General features: G+C 37.7%; 1 protein-coding gene across 2 annotated transcripts in view; it reads left to right on the forward strand.

Annotated features, from left to right (window-relative positions):
* Nucleotides 1–19,029, forward strand: part of PLCL1 (phospholipase C like 1 (inactive)) — a 338,334-nt gene that overhangs the window by 317,328 nt on the left and 1,977 nt on the right. The window lies entirely within an intron of this gene.

Consider the following 19,029-nt stretch of genomic DNA (forward strand, 5'->3'; position numbering starts at 1 on the left):
TCCTTTCATCTTAAGATCATCATTATTTTTATCCAATAACTTATAGAATTATTGAAAAAAATCTTGAGCATATCAGAAAGAGATATTTTAAGAGAAATTAGAATATTTAATATAACACTGGGATCTAGATTATCCCTGACTAAAACTGAGGCATTTGATTTTCTTTTGGAATATATTTTTAATATAGAATTACTTCAACTATAACAAATAATAATAGCTAGTAGTTATAAAGTACTCACCCTTTGCAGATGATATTCCAAGTGCTTCATACTTAATAAATTAATTCTAAAAGCAACCATGCGATGCAGTTCCTATAATATTTTTGTTTTATACATAAGAAAACTGAGGAACATAAAGGTAGGTAGTAACTAATCTTTAACAAGGTCAACTCGCTAATGAGGGTGAGGGTCAGGATTGAAACACTAGCTGCCTGGACTGGTGTCCTTGTCCATAGCATACCAGGACTGCACCACTGTTCCATGGCTATTCCATACACAGGAATGAAAAGCACATTAGCAATGGTAAAGTCATTCTTTGTAATAGTTAAGCTCCTAAATTTACAAATATATAAACTTGGAGGGATCAATGCCCATTTCCAGATGGCAGGAAGGGTTTGTTATTCACAGTACAATAGGCAAACTATTCCCCAAACTCTAAACACAGAGGTTTCTGGTGTGGTTGAATATAGATAATAAGTGAACTTGAGACAGATGGCTGACTGTGATGGGCTGGATGGCGTCCCCTTCCCTTGCAAATTCATATGTTGGAGTCATAACTCTCCGTATCTCAGTTTGCGGCGGTATAAGACACCAGGGATGTGTGCACACAGAGAACAGACCATGTGAGGACACAAGAAGAAGGGGACATCTGCAAACTGAGGAGAGAAGCCTCAGAAGAAATCAACTCTGCTTAACACCTTAATAGGAGACTTCTAGCTTTCAGAATTGTGAGAAAATACATTTCTGTTGCTTAAGCTGCCCCATTGTTGGCACTTTTCACACTAATATGATGCCCCAGGAGGAGAAAGACTGAAGGCTAAAGTTCGAGTTTCCTCATACAAAACCCACCAGGAAAACAGAATTAAAACTCACAATTTTGTCTTGATCATTAACTGAAAAGTATAATTTAACTAAAATGTGAAGTACAGGTACCTTTGGCCGTGACTTGCTCTCAGTGTGGGCAGTCTCCTTGATGGTATGATTAGAATCCACTCTCTTGTTTCCCACCAAATATACCTATTTTTACTCTCCTGACTCCTGTTTTCCCCAGATTTACCTGTTTATATTCCACCTGACACTAATATTACAAATTAGTATGATGGTCAGTCCCTTGATAATTTTGTCCAGAAATCTCTTGTTACAAAGGACCTGAGTAAAAGGTAGAAGGTAATGTATTTGTTAGAAAAGGATGAGCTAAGTTTTGGGTGAGTTGATCATTCCTTGCCAGAATTAAGAAGTTGGGAAATGAGATTTTTCTCAAAGTGGACAGCCACGGCCCTGGGAAATTCTAGCCTGAGGAAAATATATATTCAGTGGCACCCGATTTATTCTTTCATTCTTTCAAATATTCTCCTTAGGCTAGAATGCTTTGGAGCCTTGCTTTGGGAAAGGTCCTGTGCTAACTGTTCAGATACCATTGTGAACTTAACAGAAACAGCCACAGCACACAAGCAGTCAATGTTCCTATGGGAGATGCTGATGTTGAAACGTACAAGCATAATTAGTTATTTAATTGTAGCTGTGGCAACTGCTATGTCAGGAAAGAGCCTGCAGAGCGTGAAAAATAATTTTACTTAATTCACTGTATTGCTAAAGGTTGGCGCCATCCCTTTCCATGCTGTCCAATGAGGAAAACATGAATTCCAGGTATCTATTTAAATACAAAATACATAATTAAAATGAAATAAAATTATGTATTCAGTTCTTCTGTGGCACTAATCATATTTCAAGTGTTCACAGACTTCCATAGTGGACAGACTTCCATAGGGGGCAGCAGAATATTTCCTTCATTGTAGAAATTTTCACTGAGAATCCTGTCTGGGCTATAGACTTATACCTGAATTATAAAAGAACATGAGAGAGCCCTTAACTGTTATTTCCTTAGATAGCAGAAGATACACATATCTACCAAAATAGTCCACTTTTGGCTGCAGGCCACAGTACAAATCTCATCTTAGTCTGGCCTTCAAAATGACAAATGAGGCTTGATTTTTAAATTAGAGGCAGATTTCCTTTTCTCTTAGTATACTGAATATTGAGGATTTATATTCTGTGCATGCTCATTTTTATGTTTGAGCAATTTATCCATAGTAACTAGGGGATTTTTGTATTTTTTCCTTTGATTTAGAAAACCTTATTACATAAATTAAATGTCATGTGGTGTACAGATATGAGAAGTCTTGGAGACCTTTACTTTAAAATAGGATAGCAATGTTTGGACTTCTACAGCTAAGAAAATTAAATTTGACTTTGACTTCAGTATAGTCAATCTCCATTTTTTTAGGTACAAAAGAAAATAATATGTGGGTGGAGAATAAGGAAATCAGCTGTCATGGTTTAATACCTTTGAAGTTGACATTAGTGGAAGATTTTATTAAAACATGCAACCTGAAGCTGTCATGGTGGGGGATTTGCTTTTGCTGCCACACCTAAAGGTCACCCTTTGAAGGGAGCTGAGATGGCCTCCAGGATCCATTGATTTCTTACTAGTACTGCACTGGGCTCTGGCAGGGGTCAGTCTAGCTATTGGAAACAGGGAATGCCAGAGAATGAGGAGGAGTGGCCCAAGGGATCCTGCTGTAGACTGGTTAGAAAGCTTCAGTGTTTGCTCTGAATAGACACACGTAAATTTTTACTTGAGTAGCATAATGCATATGACCATGTGAAGTATACAAATACTAACAAGAAATATTTTCCTTAGAGGAATATACTGCTCAAGTCTCTAGGGTAACAAAGTTTTGAATTCCTTCCTATGTGCATATAATTCCCTTAAATGAGATTTCTCCCTCTTGTTAAGTGGCCATTTTCCTTAGGGACACACTTTCATTTTTCTCATATGAGTTTCCACCTATGCCCTGTACTCCAGCTATGACAATCCCTCTGCAATTCTCCTAATATCTTGTCTCTGTTTTTGTGTATACCGATTTCCTTCCGCCCCTCCTCAAGTTCATAATCTATGAGATTCAGTCCAGACATGTCTTTAAACAAGAATTATATTTTTTAATTATAAATCTATGCCTGTACCACTGAAAACAATCCGATAATCTTCTGAGATGGTTTTGCTCAGTGACTTATCTTTAGATTGCTCTCTCTCTTTTTCTTCAAGGTTTTCAGAAAATGAAGAAAGATAGATCAAATGTTCTATTGCCCTGGATCAGTGGGATTGATTCTAACTGTATCAATTCCTCCCTGATCTTCTTCCCATTTGGGTTCCAGATCTGAAGTGCTAACATTCATTGGCACTATTAGAAAGTTAAATATGATAGAACTATTTCCAGAACATATTGACTGGTGAGGGGAACTGGTTTTAAGTAATGTGGTGAATGAATGCATGTGGTGTGTGTGTGTGTGTGTGTGTGTGTGTGTGTGTGTATTCTGAGTCCTTTTGTATATTGACAGTTGTACGATTGAATTTTCTCTCTCCCCTATCAATCCTGAGTTGGCATTTTGTGTATAGTAGAAAGGAAAGTATCTATGGGGTGCACCTTTCCAATTGCTCTCCAACTTGTATATTTTCCTTATGGTGACTATCAATGCATAATGATAACGTTTTTCACATGCTTAGTCATGTTGTCAAATAAAGAACTTTGTCTTCTAACTACCAACAAATCACTCATGCCCGAGAGCTTTGCATAATATTAGTTTAAGTTCTATGTATTAAAATTCTCCAAACAGCTGATGATATTTTAATCCACTTATTTTTTATTATATAAAGCAAATTTTATTGGACCTATTTTTAAGTTGCCATTTTTATTTGCATTTACCAAATTAGGAAGGCAAGTAGCTAGATAAGTGTTCTGCCTTTGAAGATAAATGACAGTTTCAAGTTTTGCTGAGTTTTTTTTTTATCTGAAAATTTGTATATAGTGTTTACTTCTAATTTAAAGATTTGTTTGTATAGGTCAGTGATACACCAGTGCTCTTTGATGACTTTGTAAGTTCTCAAAATTTATTTGAGTTCACTTTTACATACTTAGAATGATAGGGGTGCCGATCTACAAGAAAGTGATTTTACAGGCGTTTCTAACCATTTGGAGCACAAGCTTTTTGTGGACAGACCTGTGCTCTCTACTAAGCCCAAAACGGGGGAGCCACCTGCTGGACAGTGTGAGAATTCTTCATTTTCTGATGGTAGTGCACACATAGAATCCAGGAAATCCCTGCTTTTTTACTTTCAAGTTTAGGTAGATTTCCATATGTTTAAAAAAATATGTTTTACATTTTTGTTTCTTGACTAAAATTTCCATTTCACAAAAATATAGAGGCTCCAAAATAAGGAGGAAACCCCCATTTAGAATACTTTGGAAATCAAGTTGTAAGACCAGTCAACCCTAGAAACAGAGACTTAGTTAATTTCATTTCATATTTGTTGGTTTTTTTTTCCTTTCACAGTTCATAGTTTGGCATCACTGAATGTGTGTGTGTGTGTGTGTGTGTGTGTGTGTGTGTGTCTTACAAATCTTATGAAAGACTTTCAGCCCCCTCCAGCTACTCTCTTCCTCTTTGCTCTCTCCATTCTCTTCTCGCCTACACAGCAAACTTCTTAAGGAGGCTGTTTATTCTTGCTGCATTCACTTCCTTACTCCTACTCACTGCTCAGCCAATTTGAATCTATCTCCTTCCCCTGACACTCCATTAAATCCTCCTCACCAAGGTCACCAGAGCCTCCTCATCATGAAATCTCCTCAACACTTCTCAGCTTTTATCATACTTGACTACTTGGGACATCCTAATCACTCCCGCCTGGTAACACGGCCCGCCTCCATCATGCGTCCCTGTCCCCACTCTCTCCTGTCTTCTTCCTATATCTTTGGCTCTTTCTTCCCAGGATCCTTTGCAGGTCCCATTTCCTCTGTCCTACTATTAAATGCTGATGTTTTCTAGGGTTCTAGCCTAGGCTCTTTTCTCTTCTAATTCGACCCTCTCTCCCTGGGTGATAACTGGGTGATTACCCTCCGTGTGCTGTCAGTACAGATATGTATCTTTGGCCCAGGCATCTCTCCTTATCTCTAGAAGACCCCTACTCACACTGCCAGCACACAACACAGCAGCTTGGGGCCTTTCTAAATGTAAAACTGGTTCTGACCATTTTTATAGCTCTCTGCCTCCTTTATCCCCCAAGGTTCCCCATGGCACTTCCTGCAAAGGAGCTGTTCCGCTCTTTGAGACCTGCCTTCCTATACCCCTCCTGCTTGCCAATTTTATCTCTCAATACCTTCCTCTTCCAAGCGCAAATCCAGGCCCCCTGAACTTCTTCTCGTTCCTCAGTGGCACCAGGGATGCTCTCAGGCTGTCCGGTATGCCTCAAAAACATGTTTTATACCTCAGCTCCTGGGAAGTCCCAGCCTATTCTTTCTCTACTGCATGAGGCAGTGTTACCTGTGCTTTGGGAGTTCGCTCAGATACCACCACAAGCTCAGGATGCCTTTGAGGACACCTCCTCTTCTCCTGCCCACCAGGGTTAGGTATTCCTGCCATGTGTTCCCATAGGACTCCCTTCCTCCCTGACCACAGCAATTTAATTGCTTCCTTATCTCCTTCCCACTAGTCTTTTAACAAACATGATGGATGTCAACACAGCAATTTTAAGTCAAGCCCCAATTAATAAACTTTTAGTAGTTAAGATGAACTCAAAGAAGGCCTTATAGAATCCCCATATTTTGTAGGAAAGGAAACTGCAGTCCACAGTTAGGGACATTTCCAAGGTCAGACAGCCAATTCACAATTTATAAATCATTCTTCTCTGATGCAGCCACAACCTCTATTCTTTCTATCTTTCTGACTGATGCTGGTTTCCTTTACAAGAAGCTTAGAAAGCCTTTGCTGGGACAAAAGCAGAGCTTAAATCTTATTTTGCCTTTGTTGTTAACCAATAAAATGGTATGATTAAAATTATATCAGGCTTGTCATCTATCACTTAAAATAATTTTTTTTCTTGCATGAGTTACATGGAACAGAAATGCACCTGGGCTTCTTTATTTGAAACTATATGTGACAATGCAGGAAACACATCTCCTGGAGAGAGGAAGAGCTGCAGAACCAGCAACCTCCAGGCTAGAGGATTATTCACAATTCACACAGACATCAAGGGCTGTGCTATCTTTTCCTCTCCATTGAGAGCAAAGGTTCATGGATTTTTCACTCTGGGGCTGTGACCTGAGAAGGCTCAGCTCTGCTTCTCTTTTTTTCCTCTATATATTTCCTAGCACCCCTTTCTGTTGGCAACTGGCTAAAGTTCTTTAAATTTCCCACTTTCAATCTCTGAAAGAGTTAATCATATTGGTTTGTCCACTGTCATTACTGCCTGGCATGAGGCCATTTCATAGGTCACTGGCTAGCTACTGATTGGCCACATGTGGATGCTCCTCGGTCTATCTGTCGTGGCTGGGGAGGGTCAGCTCATGTAGTACAGAGCAGGGCCATCCCAGCTCAAGGTCAGCCTGGGGCTGTTTTCTTTAGCAGCAGTCTGTGGCTTTGGAAAGTACCACACAGGCTTGTCAAATGGAGTTCTGGATTTTCTACATGGTGATCATTTAAAGTTCCATTAATTTTTTTTTTTTTCTTTTTGGGTTCACATATGCAAGAATGCGAACCAAAAAGAAAAATCGACTACTGACATATTAAGAAATTGAATATGAGTGTTCTCTTCCACTGGTTGTGGGTCGTTTCGTTCTCACAGTGATCTCTTCTGGGGAGAACACTGGGAGAGGGAGGGGGATTAGGTGGGTGTCAGCATGACACAAGACTGAGTGGGTTTGGTAAATGTATGGCAAATTTTTTCCAGGCCTATATATTTATAAAATTGATTTAAAAATAAGAATGTAAGAGTGATGGTATTTGACATTTAGAAGAAATGTTTTGACGAGTGTATAAGATGACTTAATGGTGTGTATTCCATAAAGTCAGCAAGAGTGAAGCTTCAGGAATGTACATCTCCCTAGTAAAGGGTATTTACTGCTGTGAACTTGTGTTGAATTTCTGTCAGTTGAATTTTTATTTTTAATTCCCCATAAATGGATCGTTATTTTAAAAAACTGCTAATAGTGTGTCGACCTTGATTGGATTTTGGTTTTAAAAAGCATGATAAAAGATGCTATGGGGCATATGAACAAATTTAATAAGCACAGTATATCAGATGGCATACTTAATGAGTGTTAATTTCTTTTGGGGTTATGAGTACTGTTGTTATTGTAACAAATATAATGAAGAATGTCCTAATGTTCACATTATGCATCCTGAGGTATTTGAGGTGATGTAGACATATACAGGTAGGGACAGATAAGGCAACATGACAATATGAACAATTGTGAAATATGGATACTGTTCTTTCAACTTTTGTGTAGGGTTGAAATTTTTCAAATATATAAAAATTTGGAGTAAAATGTGTTGCTAGCAGTTTGATGTTGTGGATGGCTTGAGTTTGAGATCTGAAACTTCAGTCACTCTTGGATTAGGGAAAATAAGCCTTGACATTTCCTCAGAGTAGCAGCTGACCTCATGTTTAAACAAATGCTCTGTTGGATGGATCTGGAACATCAAAAGTGAATCCTCATTAGTGGACCAAATCTCCATTACTGAGGAAACTGAGTTGATCACTTCCTTGATTTAACTATTAAGAAGAAGTAGCACATTTCATTTGATATCTGTCTTCTCCTCATCATAAAAAGTGATTGATTGGTAGAGGGTATGGAACACTTGTCTCTTTGACCATGTCTTAGGAATAACTATTTGAACACTCCCAATGACACTGCTGGAACTCATGCTACCAGATAGGCCCCAGCTCCACACATGATATGATGAACTCAAAGGGGAAGGGGACAATTTCAGCCGAAGAAAACCATTAATATTTTTTTAGAGAATAAAGAATAAATGTTCTTGGTTAAGGAACATGTCTAGACCAGACCCTGTACTGTCATTGGGCTTCAGGGAATGCCACACCGTGGAAGACAGTGTGAAAGGTGTCCCTGGAGTTGGGCAACATGGGACTAGATGTCACAAAACCATTTGTCTGCTGAAACTCACAGCACAGTGGAGGCAGGGAAGCAACGGAAGCCACTCTGTGGTGTCAGTTCACCCTGATTGTGGGCTGTTGGTGTGCATTTGCACTCTTATTGTGGCATTTTTTTGCAGAGTGATTTTTTGGATGGAGCAAGTAATCAATAATTACTTGAGCCATGGAATCAGAAACTTGTCAAAGCAAACACCAGAATGCATTTAAAACATATTCTAATATGAATGAGTATCTCTATAGACTCTGTCTGCTCTGGGGTTTGGAGCATCCTACATCTTTCAAGCTGTTGTAAATGGTCTTTTTGAAATGGAAATAACAGAAACCTTCCTAGTCCATGTTTCTATTAGAAGCTCTTTCTGTGTTTGTCTTATGGCACTCAAGGCAGTAGTATGAATTTTCATACTACTAATTCAGATTTCAGGATCATTTATTATCCATACAAAGTTAATTTTGAGATTATTAGAACTTCGAAACAGTGTTTGTCTCTTGTGCTGATGACCATCCACTACTAAAGTTTCCTTTGAAATACAACTAATTACTTTTGTCACCTTGCCAAAGATGCATATTAATTTTCTGTCTCTTCTTATTAGATCTGTTGGCATGAGGCAGATGATCACAACAATGGAAGGAAAGAATAGAGCACAGGAAAATCAACAAACAGTGATTTCTAGTGTTTTACTGAATGGTTCTTTTGTCAAATGACTTCAAGGGAATTCTCAGGATACCAGTACCATCACGCAAACCTAAATTCATAAAGCTTTCTGCAGTGGAATCATATTTTTAAAGTTTAGCTCAGAGTTTTCTATTATTCAGCTCACTGGTGTTGAAGCAATTTTGTTGACATTTCCGTAAGTGGATTAGGCTCACAGTAATTTGCCCAAAGCAGACAGATGGCTTCTCAAACAGAGCACCCTGGTAGGAACCTATCATAAGGTGTCTTCAGAAATGTAACAGGTCTGTCACAAAAGATAATGTTTGTCATTCATTTCTTTTCGTGACAGATTATTTCAGTTCATTTTTACTTTCTCATCTGGCTCAGATGAAATAGCTGTTTTAAAATTTTTATTCCAGGAGTGAACACATGTTTCAGTGTTTTATATGAAACAGTGTTGTAACCTCTAAATTACCAGGGAGAAAATGAGCTTTTGGAGTGAGGAGAATGACACATTCTGGGGTTCCCCAAGGAAAGTTTCCATATCAATTCAATTGTTACTTTTTAAAAATTGTAAGCGTTATGAGGTCTTTTCATAGGATTAAACAGTGATGCAATCCTGGCTTTCATTCTTGTGACATTTTATCCACCCTCTCACCAGTGTGTCTTTGCCAACATGTCTTTTTAAGTTTCAAGGTGGTTTTTTATTTCCTCATATTTTATAAGGTAAAATATAGTAGACTTTTCTATTATTTTGTCATTTATGATAGCAAAACATTGCATTTACAGAAACCCTTTAATTTTCCACTTATAGAATAGGAACTAACAGTCAATAGAGTTTGCCACGTGTGCCAAGCATTGTTCTAAATGATTTCATGTATTAGCTTTCTTAATCTCACAACAGACCTATGAGATGGGTACAATTATTATAGTCATATTAAGTATGAGGAAACTGAAACACCCAGTGATCTTGTCCAAATTTTAAAAATCTAGTAAATGGTGCTATCCTATTTGAACCCAGGTGGTCTGACGATGGAGCTCACAGTGTAAGAATAGCAACATGGTTATAATTCAAAACCTGTAGGTCAAATTGTTGCCATATGAAATAAATGGGAATCCTTAGAATCCAATTTATTCCTTTATTACTTTGAGAGTTCTGGTTCTGCTCTTCAGCTTGTGTGTGCTGCCATCCTGGGTAGCCAATTTCTGTGGGAGATGGGCTTATTGGTACTGTAAGGAGAAATCAGTGTCTCAAGGATCTGAGAATTGCCATTGGATCCTCACATGAAGAGCACCATTTAAAATGTTCAGCTGGTATCTCTAATGAATTTGATTCTTTAATAATCTCTCTAGATCTGCTCTATTAGGGCTTATGATGGTATCTTTAAATTTAAAACCATTCATTTTCTCCAGCATTTCCCTTACTCATGAACCTTCTACCATTGCCTTCATATTTTCGTTTTCTGAAAAATTGGCTCAGACTAAACTTATTAAATGCTTCCAAACTCCTCCTACTTTGAAGACAAAGGTCAGAAATCAAAGTATCAGCATAAAGGTAGTATTATTATGCCTGAGACATTTATAAGATTTTTTTAAAGAATTTTTTATTTTATACCAAAGAGGACTTAAGCTACTTTTTTCTTCTCTATATTTCTAAGATCTATTGGGTAACATATGCAACATATGTAATATGCCTGTTTTAGTCTGTTTTCCATTGCTTTAACAAAAAAACCTGAAATTGGATATTTTATGAATTTAAAAAAGTCTATTTAACTTAAGGTTTTCAAGATTCAAGAACATGACCCCAGCTTTTGTGAAGTTCTCCCTGGCTGCATCACATCATAACACTTGAAATTATGGCAGGAATATATGCCAAGATTACATGGCAAGACAGAAAGCCAGAGAGACTGGGGAGGAACTGGTCTTTTTTTTTTTTTTTTTTCCTGCTGTATCGGGGGATTGAACCTAGGGACACCCCATCACTGAGTACATCCCCAGCCCTTTTTCAAATTTAATTTTCATTTTGAGACAGGGTTTTACTAAGTTACCCAAAGTAATCAAACTTGCAATCCTCCTGCCTGAGCCTCCCACATAACTGGGATTACAAGCATGTACCACCATGCCTGGCTCAGTCTTGTGAGGAAACTGAAACACCCAGTGTTTGACTCTTTTGAGGTCAAACCAGGGTACCATGATACCTATATTAATTACTTCTAAAACATATCCGCAGTGATCTAAAAACCACCCACCAGATCCCACCGCCTCTTAACATTGCTACTGAGGACCAATCTTCCAATACGTGACCACACGGGAGACAAACTCAAACCATATACAAAACCACAGCAGTGTCTAAATGCAAAGAAAAACAATTCAGTGATGAAAAGGCACCTACTGGCCTGAAAAAGCAGGCGTTTTCTATTATTTCCTTCCCACTCGTTTTCTATATGAACCTGGGTAATATATTTCTTTAGCTTTCTTGGGTCCATTTCTTTATCTGCAAAATTATGAAAACAATATAGTTGTCCTCCAATATCTCGAAAACTCAAAATAATTACTAAGCAGAACTAAGCAATACTGACACTAAGTGATATTTTATCATCTTCTACTTGCAGTATTTAAGGTTTAAACCTTAAGGCAATAGAGAGGGAAAATATCAGGAAAAATGGTCTATATTAGGCAGTTTTGCTTCTGGACTATAGAGGCAGCACTCTTCCAGAACACTCTGTCATATCACCTGTCTATCTGTGAAGCTGAGGAGGATTGAGGACTCAAGGCAATCATCCAAAGATCCTTATGCCATGTTTCACTGACTGTAAGTTGCCAAGAAAGTAATGCAGATGCCTGCTCATCTTTCAGATTGTGGCTCTGCTGTCCCTTTCCTGGGGACAACTTGCCCGATTCCTAGACTACCTGTCCTTACAGCAACACATTGCTTTCCTATCATAGCTGCAAGCACAGCTGTAATTAGACATAACTGTATTTATATGGTTATTTGATATATGCCTATATTCTTCCAAGACAGGTTCTGTGGGGGCAGGGATAGTGCCCGTGCTCACCATTGACCCCCGGAGGCTAGTGCTGTGGTTCTAAATGAACGGGGCAGTACTGCCCCCAACAGGTGGATCGGGAAATTGTAGAGGTGATTAGAAGGACTCTCCTGGCATTCAGTGGAAGTGGCCAGGAATGCTGAATGTCCTGCACTGTGCAGGACATTGCTACATAATAAAGAAGCACCCTGTGCAAGGAGTTTTTCATTTCTGCATATTTTATGCAAAAGCACAGTAGACTTATCTATAACATTGCCATTATTGATAGTGAAACATTGCATTTACTAAATCTTTAATTTTCTGTTCACAGAATAATAATAGCTAACAGGCAATAGAGTTTGCCTGTATGCCAGGCACTTGTTTTAAGTCTTACCTGACTAAACTTTCTAAAATACAAATTTAAGCATTTTAGTACACTATTATTTTGTTACAAGAAGTTTTGTGAAGGACCCAAGACTTGAGAATAAAGCTGGTACTGAGAGGAAAACCTAGATGAAATCCAGACATTGCTTCCAAATTATTGACTAATTTCCTTTTTTTGCTGTGGAAATTTTATCCTCCTTTTTCTAAAAAAAATTATTATACAGTAATATTGGCTCAAGCTAGGAGGTAAGATAATGATTTTAATTTGATTCTTTGTTAGTTATTTTTGCCAATACATGGTAGGCATCTCATAGGACCCTGTGAAATAGACACTAATATTATCAATCATGAGAAAATGTCCTTTGAGGTACTTTTGAAGACTTGGCAATTTTGGTGTGGTACGTGGGCATTATTTACTTTCTCACTTGTGGGTTTATCAGATTTTCCCTCCATGGTGAAAGTCTACTTATCTTAGAATGTTATCCCTGCCTTAATTAAGGTATATCCTTCCTTTTCCTTCCTTTTATTATATGTTGGTTTCCTTTATTTGTTTTTTACTAGTGTCTACCTGGTACATCAGCACTATCATTTTCCTGTGTGTGTGTGTGTGTGTGTGTGTGTGTGTGTGTGAGAGAGAGAGAGAGAGAGAGATGGCATCTGATCTTCTATTTTAAATCTAAATGCATTCATATTAAGTATAGGCATCTGTCTACTTCACTATGATTTCTATATGCCTGCCTAAGCATTTATATATTGCAATACATATTATTTTAAATGAATGGTTTCTTATTTCTCCTAATTTAACACTAAAATTAAGGTACTGTATTTACTTTATTTTTAATAATTAATACATTATAATATCTGTGAATTTTATTTTAAGCTAATAAAGGGAAACATAATTATTTATTTTAAAAAGTCTTAGTTCCAGTGGGGTGAAGAACCAGAGGCCAAAGACAAGTCTGGTATATAGTCAGTGTTTAATAAACATTTATCTGATGGAGTTTGAGGGACAGATGAAGAAGGCAAAAATTAAAGCCCAAATCCTCATCAATGGCTAAAAGAGACCACATTGTTCCTAAAGCAAAGGGAAGAAGCAAGTATGTCTCACTCACAGATAACAACAGAGACAATGAATGAGAAATTGAGACAGTACCTTTCATGCTTCTTTTTAAAACTCTGGTCAACAAATGGTCTCAATGTAGTAGATTTTACTGAGCAATGTAGTATTATCCATTGTTATCAGTAACTGTAGTTAGCAATGTTACTAGTGGATTATTAATAATTTTGCTATTTTTATACTATTCTTGAGTAGCATTTAAACAATGTTACACTAACCGCCAGGCAGTGGTGCACTCCTGTAATCCCAGGGCTTAGGAGGCTGAGGCAGGAGGATTGCAAGTTTGGGATGTGGCTTAGTAGTTTACGGTTCCTGGGTTCAATCCCTGGTACCAAAAGCAACCAACCAAACAAACAAACAAAAACTCCACAATGTTATACTACTTTATATTTGTAATGTATTCTGCAAATACAAGGACTTAAAAATGGACTCCCGTAGATTTAAAACTATTTCTGTTGGTGCATATTAATAATGCAGAACAATTTTGAAATGAAAAGATTTCATTTTAAAAATCATGGTTAATATAAAGGTTTTCCAATTAAAATGCGGTTAATTTGCCATGTTGAAGTTACTAAGTCCCTCATTCCTTTAACATTCAAGTTAACCAAGATGTCCTGATGAGAAAGCTATTATAAAAATGCAGGATGTTATTTGAGAAATGTGGAAAACTTTCAAATTTAATTTTCATCATGTTGAATTTTAGCAGTATAACTTCAGTTTTTCCAGAGCTTTTGTATGGTTGTATTTATTAAACATGGTCTGCTGCATTTTACAACTCTATATGAACCCCTTGGCATTTAATTATTCTTAAAATTTCTTTAAATTATTTTCTATCCTTTATAAATTATTTTTCTTTGAGTATTGGATTCTCAGGTCTTAGAAAGACTTATTTACATTCTGCTTCCATTGTCTTCAGACATATTCTATTAACTGGAGTTAATGACCAATTCTAAATGTATCAGTCATCAGAATAATTTTTATATAAAATAAAAAAATGAATGGTTCAGTTGAGCTTGCCAAATGTAATTCTTTTATTATAAAAATTAGCTGGGCATGGTGGCACCTGCCTGTAATCCCAGTGGCTAGGAAGGCTGATGCAGGAGCATCACAAATTCGAAAACAACCTCAGCAACTCAGTGAGGTGCTAAGCAACTTAGTGAGACCCTGTCTCTAAATAAAATATTTAAAAAAGAACTGGGGATGTGGCTCAGTGGTTGAGCACCCTGGATTCAATATTCCTGGTACCAGAAAAAAAAAAAAATTGTAACCGTTGTTTCTACTGCTTTGGAGCAAATCATCTAACTTCTTTAAATGATAAAGAGATTCCTGAAAGCACGGTTTTTGAACTAGGAAGGTATTGGTTGTGTCCAGCCCACCATGATATGGTCCACTGTGGTGCCTGGAAAGCATAAAGAGCTGCTGGTTCCGCAGTGGTGTCTGTGGCCAACTCTTATGGCACTGCCATCCATACGTGAGTCTAGCTGTGGATGTAGACTCCCCCATGGAATGAGTGTCGGGGAAGCCTCTCTGCCATTGAGCGTGTGCTCAGAGATCCTTGCAGGATTAGCCTGGAGACAGAGCTCTGTTTGTTTATTGTACTTGTGCACATGTGAGGGTCTTTCCCTTCCCAGAGTCCAAGTTAGCTGTTTAAATATTTGTGGTGTGTCCTGCAGTGGCCCACACATTTGCTTCACACGTGATAGGCACACTGGCTATGATGTCCCATTGCTCTTTCGTGCACTAACATCACAAGGGATAGTGCAGTTCATGGGAAAATGGGCGTGAAGGGGCCACGGATGTCTTTTGTGAGTTACTCTGCCAAACTGTAGTCAAAATTATTTTCAAACAGTGGAGGGGAACTGCATTTCTTTGGTAAGAACAGGAATAGCTAGAACCCTAATGTCTTCTGATAGATCATAAGATATATAACTAATGAATAATATACATTTAGTATTCTAGCCTCTTTTGTGGTTATGATATAATGAGATAATGTGTGCACATTGGTTCATACTTAGTATACTGTTTTCAATGCATATTAACTACTCTCAATGTTATATTTTCTTTTTAGTAATCAATTTATTAGAAATAATCGAAATTGTGATGAGAAGGTACAGCAGCTCAGTCTACAGTGTAAATTGCATAGGACATTTTCTGATTTCAACTAATGTACTTTAATTGCAATTTAACATAATTGGAAGGATGTAGCAAAGAATGCTCATTTTAATAATATTCATTAATTATTATTTATTTTTAGACTCAGACTTCTATGATGATCTCTTTGTGGCTTTCCATGATTCCAGCTATTGCTTTCTACATGCGTTGGAATTGCCATGAAATCTTAATTCAGAAACCAGATGACTGTGGAGGATGAATGGTGGCCATCATGCCAGGACTCTTAGTCTTTTCATCCTATGAACTCCCCTAGGCCAGTGATGCCCTATATTACCCTTTGGGTTAAAGAAGCAGTCCTTCTCATTTTTTCCCTGAGGCTTCCCCAGTATCAGAGGAGAAAAGCTATGTGTCCCCATGGAATTGCTAGTGTAGAAAAACCAGCAGCAGCTTGACATTTCTTTCAAGTTGAATGTTTTGTGGTCAAATAGTGCATTAATTTTGCATTCCAGGCTGTAACAGTCCCAGACTTATTTTAGTATGCAAGAGGTATTTCAATTTATGTACCACTAAGTAAAACAGATTCTCCTGGGCTCCTTTTCTCCTCCCACAAGACCTTTGAAAAGAATAGAATTAAAACAATCTTAAGAATGCCGTGTTAGGAGACACCTTATATACACACAACACAATGAATATTTGCCTAATATATCTTAGAGGAAATGCTACACAGGACAGAGATGTTAGGAGGAGGATATCTGGTATAACATGGCCAGTTAGTGAAACAGAGGAGAGAGAGAGAGGTTACTAGATGACTGGGGGAAATATTCTGCATGTAAAATGGGGGGAAGTCAGCAGTAAAAAGAAGTGCTAGGTTGCTAAGTGTACCTCACCTATGGTCTGTCTACTTGTTCTGGGGGCTTAATTGGGAGGATCCAAAGAAAAGAGACAGTATAGAATTCCTTGAAACAAAACAAAAGGTGACCTCTATTCCTCCTCTTAAAAAAAAAAAAAAAATTCTATAGAAATATTTCTATGTAAGTTGCTTATAAACTCTTTATAGCCTTTTCAGCTTTGCTTACTTTTTTAATTCATAGTTTAACTTCTGAACTTTCTGTTTGTTTGTTTGTTTTCTGCCTGGAGTGCAGCTAGCATGTATTGTCTCCTGGGTTATCATCAGGAGATGATGTAGTTGTGTTCTTGTGCACTGGTACAAACTGTTTTCTCCATTGGCCATTGTTTTCCAGAGAGACTGACTTTACCAGAACTGGCACAGTCTGGCATTTAGGCTTGGATGCCACCCCTTAGAACTGATGACATTTTGACTCATTGAAATACATTTTCTAACCTGTTGTAGGAAAAGGGATATGAGAATGTTAATAGTATCAAACTTGATATTTTTGTACGTTTTGCTGTTCCCTTACAGTTGGGGAAGATGCCAATTTTGCTTCTAAAATGCTTGAATAAAATAAGTGAAAAGTGGACACTAGTAAGTAATTCTCTGAAAATGAACATGAATAATCTCATTATTAATATAGCTTGTTTTTAAAGGAAACTTTCCATTTGTAAAATCAGCAGCAATAGACATATTTCTGTCAAACAAACTCTTGTAGATACATTTTAAAACAGGTTTAGTCAAATCTATATTTCAATATAGTACAAAAATATTTATTATTGTAGCAGAAAATGTCAACTGTTTTCCAAGTAATCTTATAGAACAGTTTACCTGTTATTATTTAAATCATAAGTGGCTTAACATGCTTTCTTTAATATTAGAACTATTGAAGAAGGTCCAGAAATATTTTTATCATTTTTACAGAAGAGAAAGTGGTCCAGGTTGAAAATGGAAGATACCTGACTTTCATTCCTGCCAGCACATTCTTGTTGCACCCTGACCCCAGATCTCATCTCTAAGTTCTGCCAGGCTGTGTCATATGGGCAATGATTTTTTTCTATCTATGTTGTTGCCATGGGTAACAATAAATAGGTGGCTTTACTGTGCTCTGAAGAGAGTGCATGATTTGCCTTTAAAAGATGCCATAACATGAAGTGGTGCTGACCTCAGACCCTTGAGCAACTCAACTCTATCATGTCTGCAACTGTATGACTTTGGGAAAGGTGATCACTCTGGACCTCAGTTTTCTCATCAGTGACTTGAGACTAAGAAAAGTGCCTTCCTTATAGATGTTGTGACAATTTAACAAATGAATGTATGTAAAGCACAAAGAAGAGTGCCTGCACAGAGTAAGCAATTTATGTGTATTATTATTACTTCAGAATTGCATTTTCCAAGGTGGATGTGACTTCACTTTCCAGTATCTAGAGGGGACTCACTCATTCATTGTCCATATTGTTAGCAAGAGACTCCTGAAATTCTGCTGGTGTTGTGAATATTTCAGAAAATACATCTCTCCCTGACAGTCCTCAGTCTGTCGCCTTTAGATTATCCACATGGGGTGTGGAAAGAACACTGAACTTGCAGACCAAAGATCTGAACTTTAGTCCAGCTCAGGCTTTAGCCAGCTGTGATCTTGAGCCAATCATTTAACCTCCCCCTGCTCAGCTTCATTTCCCCTCATGAGAAGGCTAAACTGTATCCTCCAGGTCCACTTCTAAAATCTCATTCTGTGAATGGGAAGTTCATTTTAACACAAACATTAGGCAAAGCCCAGTTACCCATCCCATATTGTTAAAGGCTATTAGGAGAGGTTAGCTATCTTTGCATAGGATAGATTTGCCATGTGCCTTTATAAATTTTGGGGAATTAAATATTCCAAGGCATGTTTAATCACACATTTCCTCATGCAATTTAAGGAAAAAGCATTCATCAAATTAAAGAGGCATAGCAAGGCATCGTGGAGTACTGTGCATATAACAGGTGAATTAGTCTTCCTCTGAAGCGCTGCTTTGTAGAAGAATGCTCCAGCAATCCCATGTTGCCCTTCACAATTTTGTGGTCATACTCGCAGACATTGTCATGAGAATGAAGAGGGGAGAGTGGGAAGCTATTTCATACTCTTTTGTCCACACACTATAGACATGTGTTCCTACTTCTGCACCTTTCCCCTCATTGTAACAGTGAACTGAAATAAAAAATACAAATTGTGGGAAAAACGTGTTTCTCAGGCACCGATGTAAATGATAGCTAATGTGTTCCTACAGTCTTCTACTTTTCGTTCTACTTTTGTTTTGATTGACGTGTTGAGCCTCTGGAGAGTCTTTTTCTCCATTAGCCAGATGGGAACATTGTCCTCTGGATAATGGAAAACACAGAAGGAATGCGGGTAACTAAAAATTTATCAACAGGCAGATTGCAAGATAACTCAATATATTAACAACCAGCTCAGCAAGCGTAAGGTTGTGTGATTTACTGTGGTGAAGATGCTCTGCTTTGTAAGGTCTGATACACTGAGGACTGAGGACTGATTTAATTTTCAGTTCTTTAAGGAAAGATATCTTTCCTTGTTTTCTCCCAAGCTTAGGAATGCTTAGTCTGGATGGGTAGAAATTGCAGC

The sequence above is a fragment of the Sciurus vulgaris genome (genome assembly GCF_902686455.1).
Source record: "Sciurus vulgaris genome assembly, chromosome: 3".
NCBI classification, from domain to species: domain Eukaryota; kingdom Metazoa; phylum Chordata; class Mammalia; order Rodentia; family Sciuridae; genus Sciurus; species Sciurus vulgaris.